This window comes from Protopterus annectens, chromosome 6.part0 (genome assembly GCF_019279795.1).
Source record: "Protopterus annectens isolate FY-2018-M chromosome 6.part0, PAN1.0, whole genome shotgun sequence".
Lineage (NCBI taxonomy): Eukaryota > Metazoa > Chordata > Ceratodontiformes > Protopteridae > Protopterus > Protopterus annectens.
This window is the reverse complement of record NC_056737.1, coordinates 1856083307-1856101306: the sequence shown is the minus strand read 5'-3', so window position 1 is coordinate 1856101306 and position 18000 is coordinate 1856083307.

Sequence of the window (18000 nt, the reverse complement as noted above, 5' to 3'; positions counted from 1 at the left end):
AAGTAGTAATTTCACCCCCAGATACAAGAGAAAAAGGAAATCTATCCTTAAAAAAAAAATAGTGATGTTTCTGGAGAGGAATTGTCCTCTCATACAGATACAGACTGTGAGATTCTTCCGACGTCACCTGCATATAAATGCGGTTTCCCTAGGGAAGGCGATTTGGGTACAGAGAAGATTCCTTTAGGGGTCATCGAAAAAGAGGGGGAAGAAAACATAAATGTAGGAGTCGGTCCCAATTTATCATTAGAAACCATGCTGAAACTATTGGAGCTGAAACAGGCTCAAACAATGTCTTCAATATTTCTTCTGCTGTTTTATCTGGAACCAAGTATGATTTGTTAAATAAAGGATTACGCTTTATACCTGGCTTTTTTATATCAGAGAGCAATTTTGTGCATGACCTATTGTCCTTTTGCAGGCTACTCAATTTAAAGTTATTTTTTGGGGATTCAGAAAACCACAATGTACCAACAGAGGGAAGTTTCAAATTTCATCCATCTACTTTCATACCGCCAATGAATATACATGTGGAGATCTTCCAGAAATGCATTCTTAAGGAGTTTCATTTCAGGGGTGACTCATATGAGGGTGTGCTTAACAAAAATTTAAATTCATCAGAGAGAGAGAGGCATTAAAGAAACTTAAGAATAGGAAGGATATAGTTATTATACAGGCAGATAAAGGGGGATCCATAGTTGTCATGGATTGGTCCCAATATGAAATGGAGGCTAACAAACAACTCAATGATGGCAGATTTTATACATGCATGTCTATTGATCCTACTCCACAATTTAAAAATAAAATAGACAATTTTTTTGGATTTGGCTGTGGAGGAAGGCATCATTGATGATAAAACATGATTCCATCTCAAGGTAATTTAACCTAGTTCCCAATACCTTTATTTGCTTCCTAAGGTACACAAAAACCTCCACAACCCACCGGGTAGACCAACTGTGTCAGGTAGGGGGTCTTTAACAGAATCAATTTCTGTCTATTTAACTAAATACTTGAAACCTTTATTGAAGGCAGTTAAGGCTAGGATTAAGGACACAACGGAATTTTTGAACATTATTGATGATTCACAAATTGAAGATGGATGGTTATTGTGTACATTAGATGTAACCTCTCTCTACACTAGCATAACCCTTTGGGCAGGCTTAATGGCACTGGAATTTTGGTTCACTGAATTGGGTATGTATAGCTCTGGATTTAATACTTTTCTTTTTTGCCTTGTGGAACATGCATTAAATAAAAATGTGTTTTTTTCAATGGTAAATGAAAATGTAAAAAAAAATGTAATTTACAGTTAAAAGGTACTGCAATGGAAGCAGCTTTTGCCCCCATTTATGCAGACCTTTTTATGGGCTACCTTGAACATTTCATGATCTATGATAATAGTCATAACATTTTCACTGAGGAGATTGATATCTGGTGGAGGTACCTGGATGATTGCTGGATGATTTGGAAATCAGATATAGTATATCTAGAGGAATTTGTACAATATTTAAACGATAACAAATGGGGCATCCAGTTCACTGTTAACTTTGAGAAGAAGTATATTTCATTTTTGGATGTTATGGTGAACAAACAAGAAGATGGCACTTTAATCAGTACAGTTTACAAGAAGCCCTTTCATTCCAATTCTCTTTTACATGCATCCAACTGTCATCCAGGTCATACCATTAAAAACATTCCTAAATCCCAATATATGCGGATTAAACAGATATGTACAAATGAGTTTGATTTCACACATTTTAATGAAGATCTCACTCAGAGGTTTGTGGAACGGGGCTATTCTGTTAAACAGTTAACACAAACTAGTGGTTTAGTTAGCAAAATGCCTCGGGATGATTACTAACATATAAGGGTTCTAGACCCACCCAGGGATCAAAAGTCAGATTTGTTACTACATTTGGTAGGAATACCAAACAGCTGACTGATCTAGTACAGAGACACTGGGGCATTCTGCTATCTGATGAACAATTATAGGTTCATAGGTTGGTACTAGGCTATAGGCCCTAGGGCCTATACAAGCCTAGCCATAACAATTCCCTGGATATTTCTTCCCGCAATATTTACTTCCCTGGACCCCTGTCTAGCAGGGTGACTGACGTGATCCCCGGGGTGAATTTCCTATCTCTCATCCAATTGTCAAGGTTCCTTTTGAAGAGCACCAAGGAAGCGCTCTGCTTGACATGTATGGGCAGAGTGTGGGGAGTCTCTGGGTCAGGAACATATCTATCCAGCATGTTTTGTTCATTGTGATGACAAGGTTTAGATCCCTGGAGCGTATGGCTCTGAGGGATTGGGATTTCTTTAAGTGGAGCATGTCCAACAGCTCAGGGTTTGACATGGCCTTGTATGTTAAGCAGAGATCACCTCTTAGTAGACTATATGCCACAGGGTATAGCTGGAGTTTTTTTAGATGGTCAGTATAGGGCATCTGCTTTAGGCCTGTGATTCTTTTAGTGAGGTATTTCTGTGGCCTTTCCAGCTGTTGCAGATGTCTTGTGAGGTACATACCAAATGGGGTCTTGTACTCTATAATGGGTCTAATGAAGGATGAATACAGTGGGACAATGACCTCCTTTTTTCTGGATGAAAAGTCCTTAGTGATGAGGTGTGCCACATAGAAGGATTTTCTGACTGTTGTGGCAATGTGGTTATCGAAGGTGAGACCACTGTCCACCTGTGTCCCTAAGTCTCTTATCACATTTTTGGTGTTTAATGTATTGCCACCTATGTGGTAATTCATGGGTACATGTTTTTTCCCAAAGGGGATAAATATACATTTCTTGGCATTAAGCTTGAGCCCATGGCTCTAGCACCAAGCATCTGTTTCTGTAAGGCCCTTTTGTAGAATATCCTCATCATTTGGGGATTCAATAATGGCTCCCAGTTTGCAGTCATCTGCAAACTTTGTTAGCCAGAGTCCCTTAGTGTTGGCCTGTACTTCAGAGAAGTAGATGCCAAACAAGAGTGGTTCCAGGACTGAACCCTGCGGTACTCCACTTGTCACTTGTCTGGAGCTGGATTTTGGAGTCTGCTACAGTTACAGTCTGAGTTCTGTCAGTAAGCCAGTTAGCAACCAATTGAGTGATGTAGGGATTTATAACCAGCTTAGTAAACTTATCTATGATTCCAGAGTGGGAGATGGTGTTGAAGGCCTTGGCGAGTTCCAGATAGGCTGTGTGGACCGCCTTATCCTCGTCCACAGCTCTGGAGACTGATTCAAAGAAGTCAATCAGGTTCAGGAGACAAGATCGGCCCTTCACAAACCCAAACTGGGTGGGGTCCAGTGTTTGAAGGTTGCCAGTGTCTTTGTTTATAAGTTACATGATAATGCATTCCGTGCCTTTGCAGATCAGGCTCGTCAGACTGATGGGACGGTAGTTCCTGGGATCCAAGGTGGATCCCCCCTTGTGGAGTGGGGGGGATCCACCTTAATTAGCTGAAATATTGGACAATAGGGGTGCGTTTTCTTATCGGAGGGGTGTTACTATAGGGAAGCATTTGAACTTTTATAAAAAACACCCCTGTCCTGAATATAAAGTCCAACAAACATTAGATGGCACCAAATTATTTGGTTGTTTTCCCTGTGAACATTGTGCTTTTGTAAATACGTATTAAAGACTAAGGAATTATCCAGTAAAAATACAACATGTGTCTTCAAAGTTTTGACATTTTCAAATTGCAGTGGCAAGTGGGTCATCTATTTGGCTGAGTGTCAGTGCTCTGCATTTTATATTGGACAAACTTCCAGATCTTTTAAATTGTGTATTTCAGAGCATTTAAGTAACATAAGAAACAGGGTTGTCACTAATGCATTATACAAACATACTCTGGTTCATAAAACAGCTTGTTTTCATTTCACCATTATTGATAGGGTGAGAGGGCTAAAATTTTCCAAAAATAAATGGCATGAACTTCTTAATGGAAAAAGTCATGAATTTTTAGATTAGGGGGTGTCTCTTTCCACCAGGGTTGAACGAACATATTTTTTAGTACAAACGTTTTTATTTACGTTGGGGTTGGTTATATTCTTCAGTTCATATTATCAAGATTATCATCAGATTTATTGTTTTTTATAATGGAAACATGTTTTTTACTACACATATTTTTTTTATTTAGCAATACTGGTATGGTCTTTGACTCGGGTTAGTCAATTAATTGTTTCTCAATTTCTATTGGTGAACAAGTTAATAAAATATATATATATATATATATATATATATATATATATATATATATATATATATATATATATATAAAGGGCACTGTGTGCCATATGGTGATTTTTTGGGCCGAAACTGGTCTGCCTTTTACTTCAATTCAAGAATAAAGTCCTGGATTTATCTAATTGTGCTGGCTGTTTGTTTTTTTTGGATTGTGTAAATATTGTCTGATGAAGTTTTGTAGTGAACAAAATAAAAGTGCTTAGCTTTTATTTATTTATTTATTTTACATTTGTTGACCGGGCTAGTCTAACTGGATATACGTCCATTTTCTGTAGAGGCCTGGTGAGAAAAGCTCCAAGCATTAGCAGTGACAAAGATTACAATATACAGTAATAGTCAAAATAAATTACAGGACATTGTTACATTGAGGTTGAGATAAGTTATACTTAGTCCTTAGTAGGTTAAAACTAAGATCAAATACTGAGAGCAATCATTTGAGAGAGAGCAATCAAAAAAGAAAAAAAAATATTGAATTGTAAAAATTTCTTATTTTTTATTTTTATTTTTTTTACAGGTATGTGACATAGAACAGTGGAGTATAGAAGTGTAAGGAGAGCAAAAAAGGGGAAAGAGATAACAGTCAGGGTATATCAGTCAGGGTTAGAGCAGGGACAAAGCCAGTGAGTTTTAAGATATTCTTTAAGATGCTTTTTAAAGAGATGAGTGGAAGCAAGAGATTAAAGTTTACTAGGAAGCTGGTTCCAGCGTTTTCCTACTCTTTTGGTGAAAAGTGAGTCCCCAGGTTTGTTGTTAGATTTAATAGTGAAGACTAGAATCTTGTTAGCTGAGCATAGAGTTTGAAGATTTTTGTAGGGGGTAATCAGATTAGTAAGGATTGGGGTATTATTAGGGTGATAAAGCATCTTTTGGGTGATAACAAGTTGTTGACAAAGTAGTAGGTTCTGCAGTTCTAACCATCCCAGTTGTTTGAGGTTGTGACAGTGGTGAGTTCTGAAAGGGGTGCCAGTGGCAAATCTGGCTATGTTATTATAACTGGCAGAAAGTTTGGTGAGGTTGTTTCTAGATAGGTTGTTATATATCGCAGAAGCATAGAACAGGATAGAGATCAGGTGAGTCTGGGCAATAGTGATTCTGGCTGAAGGGATAAGGAAGGGTTTGATTCTGTAAAGGGTGCCTAGTTTTTTTTGACAGACTTTATTGTAGAATTAATATGGTCATCATAGCTAAGGTTGTTATCAATTGTTACTCCCAGTAGACGAGTTGCAGTGTCAGGGGGTATGTTAGTTCCATTGTTAGAGGTTACTGTGAAGTGTAGATGAGGTGACTTATGAGTAGGAGCAAAGAGCAATAATTTTTTTTTTGGGGGGGGGTTTAAAAGGAGACAGTGTTGCATAAACCAATTTTCAACACTGTTAAATACTGTTTGAGTGAGGGACTGGAGAGAGGTTATGGACTTGGCTGAACAAATTAAAGTTGAGTCATCTGCATATTGTATGCAGGTGGCTTGAGGAATTTTGATATGTAGATCATTAATAAACAATGAAAAGAGAAGGGGTCCTAATATAGAGCCTTGTGGTACTCCAATGTTTACAGGGAAGGAAGTCGAAAGATTATTATCCCAAAGTACTGCTTGCTGTCTGTTTTCAAGATAGGATTTAAACCAATGTAGTGCTTGTGTGTCGAGTGATTGGGCTTTTAGTATGTCAGTAAGCATGTTATGGTTCACCATATTGAAGGCTTTCGAAAGGTCAATAAATAGTGCAGAGGAGAAAGTATTATTGTTACGATTTTTGTTTATGGAGTCAGAAAAGGATAGCAGGGCAGTTGTTGTGCTATGGAATGGCCTAAAACCATGCTGGCAGTTGGCAAGTAAATTGTTACGGAGAAGGTAGGCAAGTAGTTGTTTGTATACACTTTTCCATTATTTTAGCTATTGGAGAGAGTAAGGCGATAGGCCAAAAGTTGGTGAGCTCACTAGATGATTCACCTTTGTGTAGAGGGATGATGTGAGATACTTTCCATATGGAAGGGATTTTGCTTTCTAAAATTGTTCTATTTATAAGGATGAAGATAGGATAGGCAATTTCTTTGTCTGCAATTTGCAGGAATTTTGCTGGAAGACAGTCAGCAGAAGGGGTGCATGGTTTAAGTTTTTGAAGGAGGTTGCAAATGAGGGATGTGGGTACAGGGTGAATATGAAAGGTTGGAGTTGGAGTATTATTGGTATTTAATGGAGGAGTGGTGATGGGTGGCAAAATATTAGCTAGAGTTAGAATGGCTTCTGTAAAATAGTTATTAAAGGCATCAGGTATCTGGTTAGAGTTATTATGGTTAAATCCTGAAGGGGCAGGAGATTTAGAGTGCCCTGGTTTAAGAAGTTTGTTAATGCCTGTCCAGAATTTTTGTGGTTTTTGTTGGTGGGCTTGTTAAAGGTGAAGGTAATAGTCTTTTTTGTCTCTGAGAATGTCTTTCTTGGTGGCATTTCTTAATTGTTTAAAGTAAAGGTGATCTAATGGACTTTTGGAGGATCTCCATTTGGCCCAAATTTTATTTCTGAGGAGGATCTTTTGCCTAGTATGTTTTGTAAGTCAGGGGGCAATTTTGGTTCTTATTCGGGAAGAGCGAATGGGGGCATGGTAATCTAGGATTTGAAGGAATCTAGTATTAAAGTAGGTCACTGATTCATCAACTTGAAGATAAGACATAGGTGACTAGTCACATGCTTTCAGTTCGTTTTGGAAGCTAGTCTGGATTAAAGAATTTTTTGGAGCGGGAGGATTTAAAATTATTAGTATTAGGGATGTGAATTTTTTGTTTAATGATATAGGTTAGCATATGGTTACTGATATCGCCGGGAAGGGTTCCTGGTTTATAAGTATTAAGATGGCTGTTGAGAAGGATCCAGTCTAGGGTGGTTTCCTTGTTGCTTGGCTTATGGATTCTTTTATCTTTTATTTTATTTTTAAAGTTTGGTGTACTTTGCAGTATGGTTTATTTCTTAATCTACGGATTTCCTGAGCCACTCTGAGTGCCGTTTTTCTCGCTGCTTTAGTCTGTTTTATTCTTTAGGTCTTCCGCTAGGCTTCTAAAGGCCAAGGGCCATTAACCTAGTAACCTCATATGAACCTATATATGTACACATATCTATATAGGGTTCATAGGTGGTTACTAGGCTATTGGCCCATGAGCTACATTAAGCCTAATCAAGTTAGCCCTAAATTTACCAAAATGTTGCTGACATGCATCAATACCACAAGGAGTTTTATGGTTATGATATAGGCTTGTACCCATCAAGCACTCACAGACTGTCCCTGTCAATTAAGGTAATATTTGTCAAACCAAGGGTAAATCTGAAATTTCCCATATGTATATATATGTGTATGTATATATATATATATATATATATATATATATATAATTTTTTTTTTTGAATAAACACCTATGAAAGTAGCAGTAAGCTCCATATTTCTGGGATATATGCAAAGAAAACAACTAATAATTCAACCAAAATGTTATTTATCAGTGTTTTACAAAAACATCTGTTAAGACAATCAACAACATAAAAAACACAAATAGCATGGCAAAAAAGACACCATGGAGTTAATAACTTGACTTTTACATTAAATTAGATTAGACTAATATACAATGACAACAAATTGCTTCAACCATATTTTAAAATTTTTGAAATGTACTCAGAGATTTTTGTGCTTTCAGTTTAGTCAGTAAGGGCCATCTTTCAACTAATAATCAAGTGAAACATTCCCTTTTTAACTCGAGACTAACGTTGTAATTCATTTCAAAGATGCATCTGATGAAGTATAGTGAAAAAAGGGCAACAATGCTCGTCCTTGTTTTCAACAGCATGCACCGTGTAGCTATTTATAAAGACATTTAAAAGTCTCCATTATGGTTTCTTTTATTTATTTATTTTGGTAGCCACAAGATATTATTCAATAGGAACTCTTTTGGCTTTTTAGAGCAGTCATCTATTATGTTTCCTGTATTGCTAAACAAATGTGTTTTGTTTTCTCTTTGTAATTCTACATCCATTGTTTGATACTTGTGAATATTTTTTGTTTCACTTAGGCTGTGCCTGCAAACGATATTTTTTGATCAGTGCATTATCCTGATAAACAAATTAATTAAATAAATAATCAATCAATCAAAAATAGCCATAATCTGAACATAAAAAGGCAGTGAAAAGAAATCCTACACTTTAATAACTGAAATAATAAGACAGTTCCCATTTATGAACCCATACTCTTACAACACTCAAAGCTCTAACTGTAATACTATCAGCCCCCCACATAAGACGCTCCCCTTTTTGCACCAAAGCTATAAAAACAAAAGATATTGCAAAGATGTCCGATTAGGTACCCTCTGATGTCCCAAGAGGTGCAGATGGACTTAATCTCTGATTGATTATAGTATGTGGAGAATAGTATTGACTCAGTGCAAAATAAAATCTTTAGTATGCTATTTTTTCTTTTGCCAACTTAGCACTGACTTTAGATTCTGAGCTTCCCACATGGATCCTCTTCCCTACATGGACTTGGGGGACTCTGTAAGTCTTGCCCCTCTAAATGAGAATGATTTCTCTTCCATGTGAGCTGTGCATTCCCAGCACTAGGGAAAGAAACAAGGCAGCTGTGGCCATTACACTATGACCAAGCCTTTTCCCCCAACTATAAGTCCCTCTCTGGCATTCTAACATCATCACCAGGCTGATGTTGTGGCGACCTTGAGTAACAGCTTTAGTGCATGTCCAACCTTGAGTCTAAACAGAGGCCATGTCTGTTCTCTCCTCCAGGTTCTCCAGGCCATAATTATCTCCAAAAGCTCCATCCGCTGTCATAGTTCCACTAATGAGATACCCAGTACACTGCATCCCCCCCCTAGGATAGGCATACCTAGACCATCTAACAGCACCATCAGATACTTGAGTCCCTAATCATACTTGCATCTCCAGGGTCATAGTCAGAGCTTTATCCCTATATAGCCCTGGATTGGCTAATATGTTAAATATTTACCATGGGACAATTATCTGAGAAAGTTTGGTCTAGTTCATCTCCTTAGATACCAAAAACAGCAGATAAATAAACACAAATTAATTAAAAAATATAGCTCTGGAATGTATTAAACAAATTTAGGTCAGATGTTTTCCAGATTCTTTGTTTGTGAGGTAGAATAGACTACTGAATCCAGCTTGGTTTTAATGACACGTGTGATGAAAGGAGATACTGCCAACACGGCTAGCTGGAATTTTGTAAATAATCATATGCCACTGGTGAAAATTTGAAATGATTTATACAAGATGCTTGTGTTACAAATGTATTAGAACTGTATGTCATGTGTATATAAAACTGCTTATATAGATGTGTGTGTTGAAAAGCTATTTGTAGAATGCTGTATCATAAAAGGAGATACCGCCAGCCCAGCTATCTGGAATTTTGTAAATAATTATATGTCATTTGTGAATGTCTACATGATTCATATGCTTGTGTTACAAATGTATTAGAACTGTATATTATGTGTATACCAAACTGCTGGTACAGAAGTGTGTGCTGAAAAGGGTTTGTAAAGTACTGAGCTTAAAAATGTAACCATAGTGTACCCTACTGGATTAGAACAGAAATGTATCTGCACTATTGTAACTAGATGTATATATTTTAACAATGAAAATTGGAACACAAGAGGTTAATTTAATTAATTAATTGTGGTTGGTTTGTCTAGACATATTTAAGTTCTGAAAGCACTTGCAAATTTATTTGGTGACAATGTGTAGGCCACTCCTAATAGCCTAATAGCCTTGCTCTTGGTCAAACCACCATTTGTATTAACAGTAACATTACACAGTAAGATTGGATACACTTTAAGGGCCTTAAAATAGCTGATAAGAAGCTGGCTAGTGTCAGTGAAAACTACTTTATAGTCTGGGCAGAAGGGGGTATAGCTAGTAAACCTGTGCCAGCCTTCCCCAGATGTGTATGTCTGTGTATAAATCAAACCTCAAAATGTGTGTGAGTGTGTGTGTGTGTGTGTGTGTGTGTGTGTGTGTGTGTGTGTGTGTGTGTGTGTGTGTGTGTGTGTGTGTGTGTCAGCTGCTTGGGCAGGGACACGAATCACTGGTCAGACAGAGAAGTTGCTGGTGGTCATGGCTTGGCCACTCAGCTGAGATTTCAACTCTATAGCTGTGCCAGTGGGGAGTCTTATTGGGGATCTGGAGAAAGAGGGAGAAGCCAGCCCCAGACTGACTGTGATCTCTGTGTGCTCTTAAGAGAAATTGCACTTGATGCAGGGAGCAGCATCTGGAAATACTGTGTGTGTACCTGTCATTCTCCCAGTGTACATGCCCCACTGGTTCCAGTGGTGAGGATTGAGGCTCCTTGATTACTGGGCCAGTGGTGGGGTGTCACATGCTGTTTGAAATGTAACCACAGTGTGCCCTACTGGAAAAGAACAGAAATATACCTGCACTATTGTAACTGATTAAATGTATGAGGGATGGCCTAGAGGGTGACATAATACAGCATTTGTTAGAGCCCAGAGCCTACTATCTGGCACTTCTAGACATGGCTCATGACACTCCCTTTGCAGGTCATATGGGCATAAAGCATACCAAGACATATTATGCAGAACTTTTATTGGTCTGAGATTTCCAGGGATGTAGCTTTGCTGTTGTATTCATATTAAATTATTTTATTTACACATTGCTTAGTCCATTTGTATTTGTAATTTCTAAGGATATAACAGGGTACTGCAGGACCTGTGAGCAGTGCCAAAAAGTAGGAAGGCAGAACACAAGGTCAAAGTTCCTTTGATGCCCTTGCCTGTGAATGGGGAGCCACTTCAGAGGATAACTATGGAATTGTGGGGCCTCTGAGTATCCCATATTCCACAGGGAAGAAATATATTCTAGTGGTAGTAGATTATGCTACCAGACACCCTGAGATGATGGCTCTGTCCTCCATTGAGGTAGAAAAGGTGGCAAATGCTTTGATAGAGGTTTTCAGCAGGGTAGGTTTCCAAAAAAAAATACTGACTGACAGAGGTGCCAATTTTATGTCAGACCTGCTAGCTTGCCTATGAAAGCACTGTGGGGTAAAGCACCTAAAGACCACTCCCTACCATCCCCAGACTAATGGTCTGGTGGAGAGGTTAAACTCTACACTAAAGACCATGCTATTTGCAGACCAATTTAAGAGGGAGTGGAACAAATATTTGCCTCATCTGTTGTTTGCTTACAGAGAGGTGTCCCAGGAATCCACATTTTCACCCTTTGAGTTGCTGTATAGGCTTAGTGTGAGAGGACCTCTAGATTTGATTCACAATGAGTAAGAAAGTGAGTGTGAATCCCATAAGGAGTCTGTTTTGGCATATGTCCTAAACCTCAGGACAAGACTCAGTGAACTTATGGGCTTTGCTCAGGAGAACCTGGCAGAAGCCCAACAGCAGAAAGAGGTCTGGTATGACAGGAATGCTCGAGCTAGAGGGTTTGCTGTAGGGCAGCAATTCATTGTTCTCATTCCTGTCAGACCCAACAAGCTGCAGGCAGCTTGGGAGGGACCATTCAAAGTGGTAAGGAAGCTCAGTGATGTTAACTACATGGTAGAACAGCTAGGCAGAGGCAGGGGCAGAAACTGTGCCATGTTAACATGATAAAACCTTACTATGATAAAGAGGCCCTGGAGCTAAGTATTTGCAGTTGTAGGCAGGAGGTGTCTGAGGGGGTTCTATGGCTACAGGGAGCCAGCCAGCAAAATCCCAAGTTACTATGGTGAAGCCTAGGGTTGCAGGCATATAATATGACAGTGCAGCACCACAGTGGGGTTAGCAATGCCATCGCAAAAGGGCTCTTAAGACAGGGAATGGGGTAAAGTATTCCCAGATAGGCTTATTCTTCTCAAGCAACATTTCTCAAAGGGCACTTGAAAAACTAGCTTGAGTCTTTGAAAGGGGGAGGAAGTGTGATGAAAGGAGATACTGCCAGCATGGCTAGTAGGAATTTTGTAAATAATTATATGTCATTGGTGAATATCGAAATGATTTATACAAGATGCTTGTGTTAGAAATGTGTTAGTACTGTATGTCATGTGTATATCAAACTGTTTGTACAGACGTGTGTGTTGAAAAGGTATTTGTAGAGTGCTGTTTGAAATGTAACCACAGTGTGCCTTACTGGAAGAGAACAGAAATGTACCGGCACTATTGCAACTGTTTGAATGTATATGCTTAACAGAGGAAACTGGAGGGTTAACCTCAGTCCAGCAAACTTTAGAAAAATATCTGAATTTAAATTACTTTATAGGGTGCAATAAAAAGGCTATCTCTCAAGTTTTCAATGCAGCTAGAGACACAAAGTCTGTACCAGGAACCTTTCTGTATTGTTTTTGGAGTGAATTAATTGCTACTTTTGAAGCATAAAGGAATGCAACATCTGCCTTGCTTTAATGAAGTAAGTTTCTAGGGAACAGTATAATTCTTTTAGATACAGTCAGGAATATAGTGAAGCTTACCTTAGTTGTATTTCTTTATTTGTGTGAGCCTGTACTGCAATGTTAATTTAAATATTTCCTTTGGTTTTGAACTCTGATGCCACTGTGAATATATATTTAGTATTGTCTTGTTCTTTTATTATTTATTATTAAATATATTTAAACCTTTCATTGTGGCTGATCTGTGTTGAGATATATAAGTTTTGAGAATACTTGAATATTTATTTGATGACGCTGTGTGGGCCACTCATAATAACCTTGGTCTTGGTCAAACTACCATTTGTATTAGTATTAATATTACACAGTAAGATTGGACACCCTTTGTTAGGGTCCCTAAAGTAGCTGATAAGGAGTGACTGGTGGCAGTGAAAACTACCTTATAGTCTGTGTAGAAGTGGGCATAGATAATAAACCTGTCTCATACCTCTCAACTGTACAGATTTTCGCAGAATGTCCAGATTTTCACCTTATATTTGTGTTTAGTTTTTCATAAAATAATGTTTTTTTTCTGACAGATTAGTGGCAAATCATTAAAGACTGAAATTAACAAATAATTACAGACATTTGAGATTCAGACTTTATACCCCTTCAGAAAATTCATGCTAATGGAAAATCTGTTGTTCTATCAACTGTCTAAATTTATAAGAGCAATATTTAAAAATTGTCCCTATTTTGGGGCCTTTGTCCCCTTTTAATTTATGGCTTTGTCCAGATTTCTTTCTCTAAGAATTGAGAAGTATGAACCTGTGCCAGCCTTTCCCAGGTGTGTGTGTTGTGTGTGTGTGTGTGTGTGTGTGTGTGTGTGTGTGTGTGTGTGTGTGTGTGTGTGTGTGTGTGTGTGTGTGTGAGTGTGTGTGTGAGTGAGTGTGTATAAATCAAACCTCAAAGAGTGTGTGTCAGCTACTAGGGAAGAGATATGAAGCACTGGTTGGAAAGAGAGGGTGATGGAGGTTTTGGCTTGGTCACTCAGCAGAGATCTCAGCTGTATAGCTGTGCCAGTAGGGAGTCCTACTGGGGATATGGAAGAAGAGGTAGAAACCAGCCCTGGACTGACTGTGGTCTCTGAGTGCTCTTAAGGGAAATTGCACTTGATGCAGAGAGCTGCATCTGGAAATACTGTGTGTGTACCTGTCATCCTCTCAGCGAACATTCCCCACTGTTGCCAGTGTTGAGGACTGAGGCTCCCTGATTAGTGGTCCAGTGGGGGATCATCGCAACATGTTTTGTAGATTGTCAGGACACAGAATGTACAGCATAGATAGATAACTATGTTCTTCATAACATTACAGTTCTGCAATACTCCTCATCAGAATGCAGAACTACCTAAACTTTCAGAAGAAAGGCTGCTTTCACATCGTGGGGTTTTACTATTTAAGGGTACACTGATGTTGAGAAAAAAATATTTAAAAAGTGTTTAGAAAATGTTATGCAAATTTTTATGCTGAAATGGTAAATCAGTGCTTGAGGAGTTATTTAAGGGAATGGAGATGGCAGGCACTATCGCAGGAGAGCTAATCATAACTGGATCAACTAATATGCCCCTTGGAAGTAACGGCAGTGATTAGATACAAGAATACTGGGGAAGATCAAGGCCCAGATGAGTGATCAATTGATTTTTACAAAGAAGCTTCTGTGCAATTGGGATAGGTGCCCAATATGGCTGTTTAACTATATAGCACATTCAGGAACACTCACTGTTTTTTTAAAAGAAGCAAGAGTAATTGTTCTCCCCAGCAATAAAGGGAACTCATTATATCCTGAAAAGTTTAAACCAATTTAATTCTGTAACATGGATGCTAAGGTCATTGTGACAGTAGTCCCAGCTAGGCTGGAGAGGGAACTGCCAAAGATAGTAGATTATGCTCAAATGAGCCTTGTTAAAGGTAGGTATTCAACTAGTCATATGAGGCTCTTGATAAATGTTATAGTTTGGCCAGACAAAGAAGTATGTGGTAGAGTTGGGGGATTGCTAATTAATATCCAGAAAGATTTCACACTGTTAATTGGAGGCATATGCCCAAAACATCAGAAACCATAGAGGAGGAGTGAAAGATTCTTTAAGAAAGTGTTAGTGATATACAAGGATCCTGCAGATGCTATTCTAATGAATGAAGAGGTTTCAGATTAGATGAAGCTAGGGAAGGTAATGAGACAGAGGTGACCATAGGGTCATAGGTTCATAGTTTAGTACTAAGCTAACTGCCCTTTCAAGCCATTTTAAGCCTAGCCAATTATTCCTTGTGAGACTCAAACCCTGCACCTTGTGTTTGTAAGGCAAGCACTTTAACCATGAAGCCACCCTCCCAACCTCTTCATGGAGAAGACAGCTCAAGGAATGGAGAATTATCTGACAAGCTGGGGGATGTCTGATCACTGGGTTGCATTTATACCTTTACAGATGACTGTTTGCATCTCTCACAGAAAATTTACATGATGCTGTTGGGAATCTTAGGATTATTCAAGAGAACTGGATCAGTTTCAGATTTAAAATTTCATCCTAAGAAATCAGTGGTCCTTATAATCAAAACTTGCATGGGAGTGAGGAGCCATTTGAATTATCAACTTCTGGAGGAAATGAGAAATATTCTGAGCAGAGAGTTAACCCAGCAGAAAAATAAATTAAACATAAGATCTGGGCTAATAGGTAATTAAAGAAAGTTTTCATTAAGTAGCAGAGTTGAAGTATTATTGATTAAGTTTATGTCAATAGTAATTTTCTTATTGAGACATATGGGAAATAGTCCCTAAGATAAAGCAAAAGATGAATTTCACAGACTAAGAAATCGATATATCTGGAAAGGTAAGAACGTGTGCAATGGGAGTGGAAGAGTTTTGGGGTGCATGCTGTTTAAGAAAATATGCTACTGCAACCAGTACAGACTAAAGATTATGAAGTATGCATATGGACTGATTAAGATGGGTAGATAGGAATTATAAAGGGGACAGTGGGAACTGGGAGATATTTAGAACATTAGAGAGGGATTCAGATAGAGTGGTTATTAAATCAATGGAAGAGTTATGACCTTTAGAAACATGAAAACATAGAATTAAAGTATTCTCAAAGGTAGTATGGGCTAGTCCTGTGGAGTCAGAGTGGAGAATAGAAAAACAAAGTTGGAGTACGTATAGTGGAGATTTAATTGAGTTGGAGATGAAAGAATTTTCCAGACTATCAGGAGCTGAAGAAAAGGTTTGAATTAGCAATGAGATACTTGATTGTCTATAGAGTAATAATAGCTCAGTGGTTTATTTCAGTGTCAGATACTGAAAGCTCTTCACCTAAAAATGTAGACAAATGTTCTTGCAATAAAGATGTGTGGTTAAGACTCAAAAATGGAGTTTGGAAGTAACTTACAGGAAGACAAGTGAGCCAGAGGCAACAGAAAGTGTTGTGTAGTGCTTAGAGTGAGAAGTGAATTAAAGATATTAAAGATTGGAGTATGCATGTGTGGTAGCAAAATGGCTGGCTTATGAGTAGGGGATATAGAAAGATGGGTATGATTTCTGTTCTTTAAGTGAGGTCATTACACAGGTGGCACACAAATCACAGCAGAATGAAGGAAGAAGACAGTTGGGAGGAAGTGACATGCTGGAGGTGCTCTGAAGCAGAGGCAGGTAATGTGCACATGTGCTTCAACTTTCAGCAAGAAAGCCAAGTCTACTTAAAGAACAATCATCCTTGATATATGAGGAGGAGATAAAAGTAGCTGAATGTCCTGTCTGTTTGCAGTGGAAGGGTTTGTCTAGTAACGGGACTGGTCATCTAGACTGGAAATGCAACTTACCTTTGTTGAGAAGTTGATTGTGAAGGGGTGAAAGGAGGGGGTTCTGCCAGGGTTAGATGACATTAGAAACTGGCTAAAGAAGAAAGCTAGGATTATGGGATCTGAATTATTAGTAGGGTGACAGGAAAAACTTTGGGCAAAAGGGGTGAACAGTAGACTGGAGAAAGAAATGAGTTGCAAGACAGAAGATTCCATTGAGTCTATATTATTATTATTATTATTATTATTATTAGCTTTAGTAAAAGGATAGGACAGGAAAACTGTTGATTAATGTAGGCACTAGTTTCATCCTTGTTGGTCTATTGTTCAGTTTTCAATCTGTCTCACTTGTAAATAGCTTATTGTGTCAGTATTAACAGGCTGTGGTCAGGTGCCAGTCTTAGATTTAGTCATTTTAAAGTAATTTTGACATGATGGCCTTGTTGATGTGTGAGCTGTAGAAATACTACAGTGGAGTTTGGACGGAGCATATTGAGGAAAGAACAAAGACTAGGCAATTTGTTTAGATATGCTAGCATTTTACTTATAGGGATGCTTCAGTTAGGACAGGAATGGTGGGGTTTGTGAGTTGTAATCTATGCCTCAAATTTCAATTTTAGTTGTGGATATTCCCATCGTTTTTATATCTGCTAATACTTTCCTTGGCTGATTAAACACTTCTTTGCTCTCATGTTTGAAATTGTGTTAAGTTGTTGGCACAGTTATTTGATATTTGGTGTTTTTAGAAGAGGTATATATGTGTAACATCTTATGGATATTAAGGAGGGCTACAGTCTTAACCATTGCAAATTGAAAGATAGGCTGATGCAATTACATATCTTTATATGAGTTGATGTTTTTATCTTCCCATTCATCATTGATAAGCTTGTTTTGGTCATTTCTGTTGTGGTGGTTGTTTTTTTTACCAAATGTGTGTATTTATTCACTTGTTTAGTTGCATGCTTTATCTGAAGACATTTACCTGTTTAATATATATGTCAAAATGTTATGTAAAGGCTCAATAAAGATGTGTTAGAAAAGAATAACAACAATTGAAATGAATCTTACATTTATTAGAATTAAATCCCTTAGTTGATAGATGTGCAAAGTGTATATCATTGAAGTGATGGTGTTATTTTACAGTACCTACCCCCAAATAAATGTAGAGTGTAACATGAGAATTTCATGTTACCCATCCATAGCTTTCAGCTTCTTACCACCAGAGTTAGGACATAGCCAAAAAGTAATCAGAGGTAACACCAAATCACAGACACTTTTAAATATTGGCAGTACAAATTTAGGCAGGAAAAGAATCATGTAACTGTAATATTAAACATGATGTTGACTGCAACTCATCTTTTCAAAAAAAAATGATGCCAAAATCAGGGATGTCAATCATGTCAGGAACAATTAACAGCCATATATGCATCTCTGAAATCATATTTGTAGACTGTATTTTCCTGCCCTAATAATTTCCTCTTGTTTAGATTTATTTAGGTGGAAGTTAAGTGAGGTACCATCCCCCTCCTTTTATGAAAT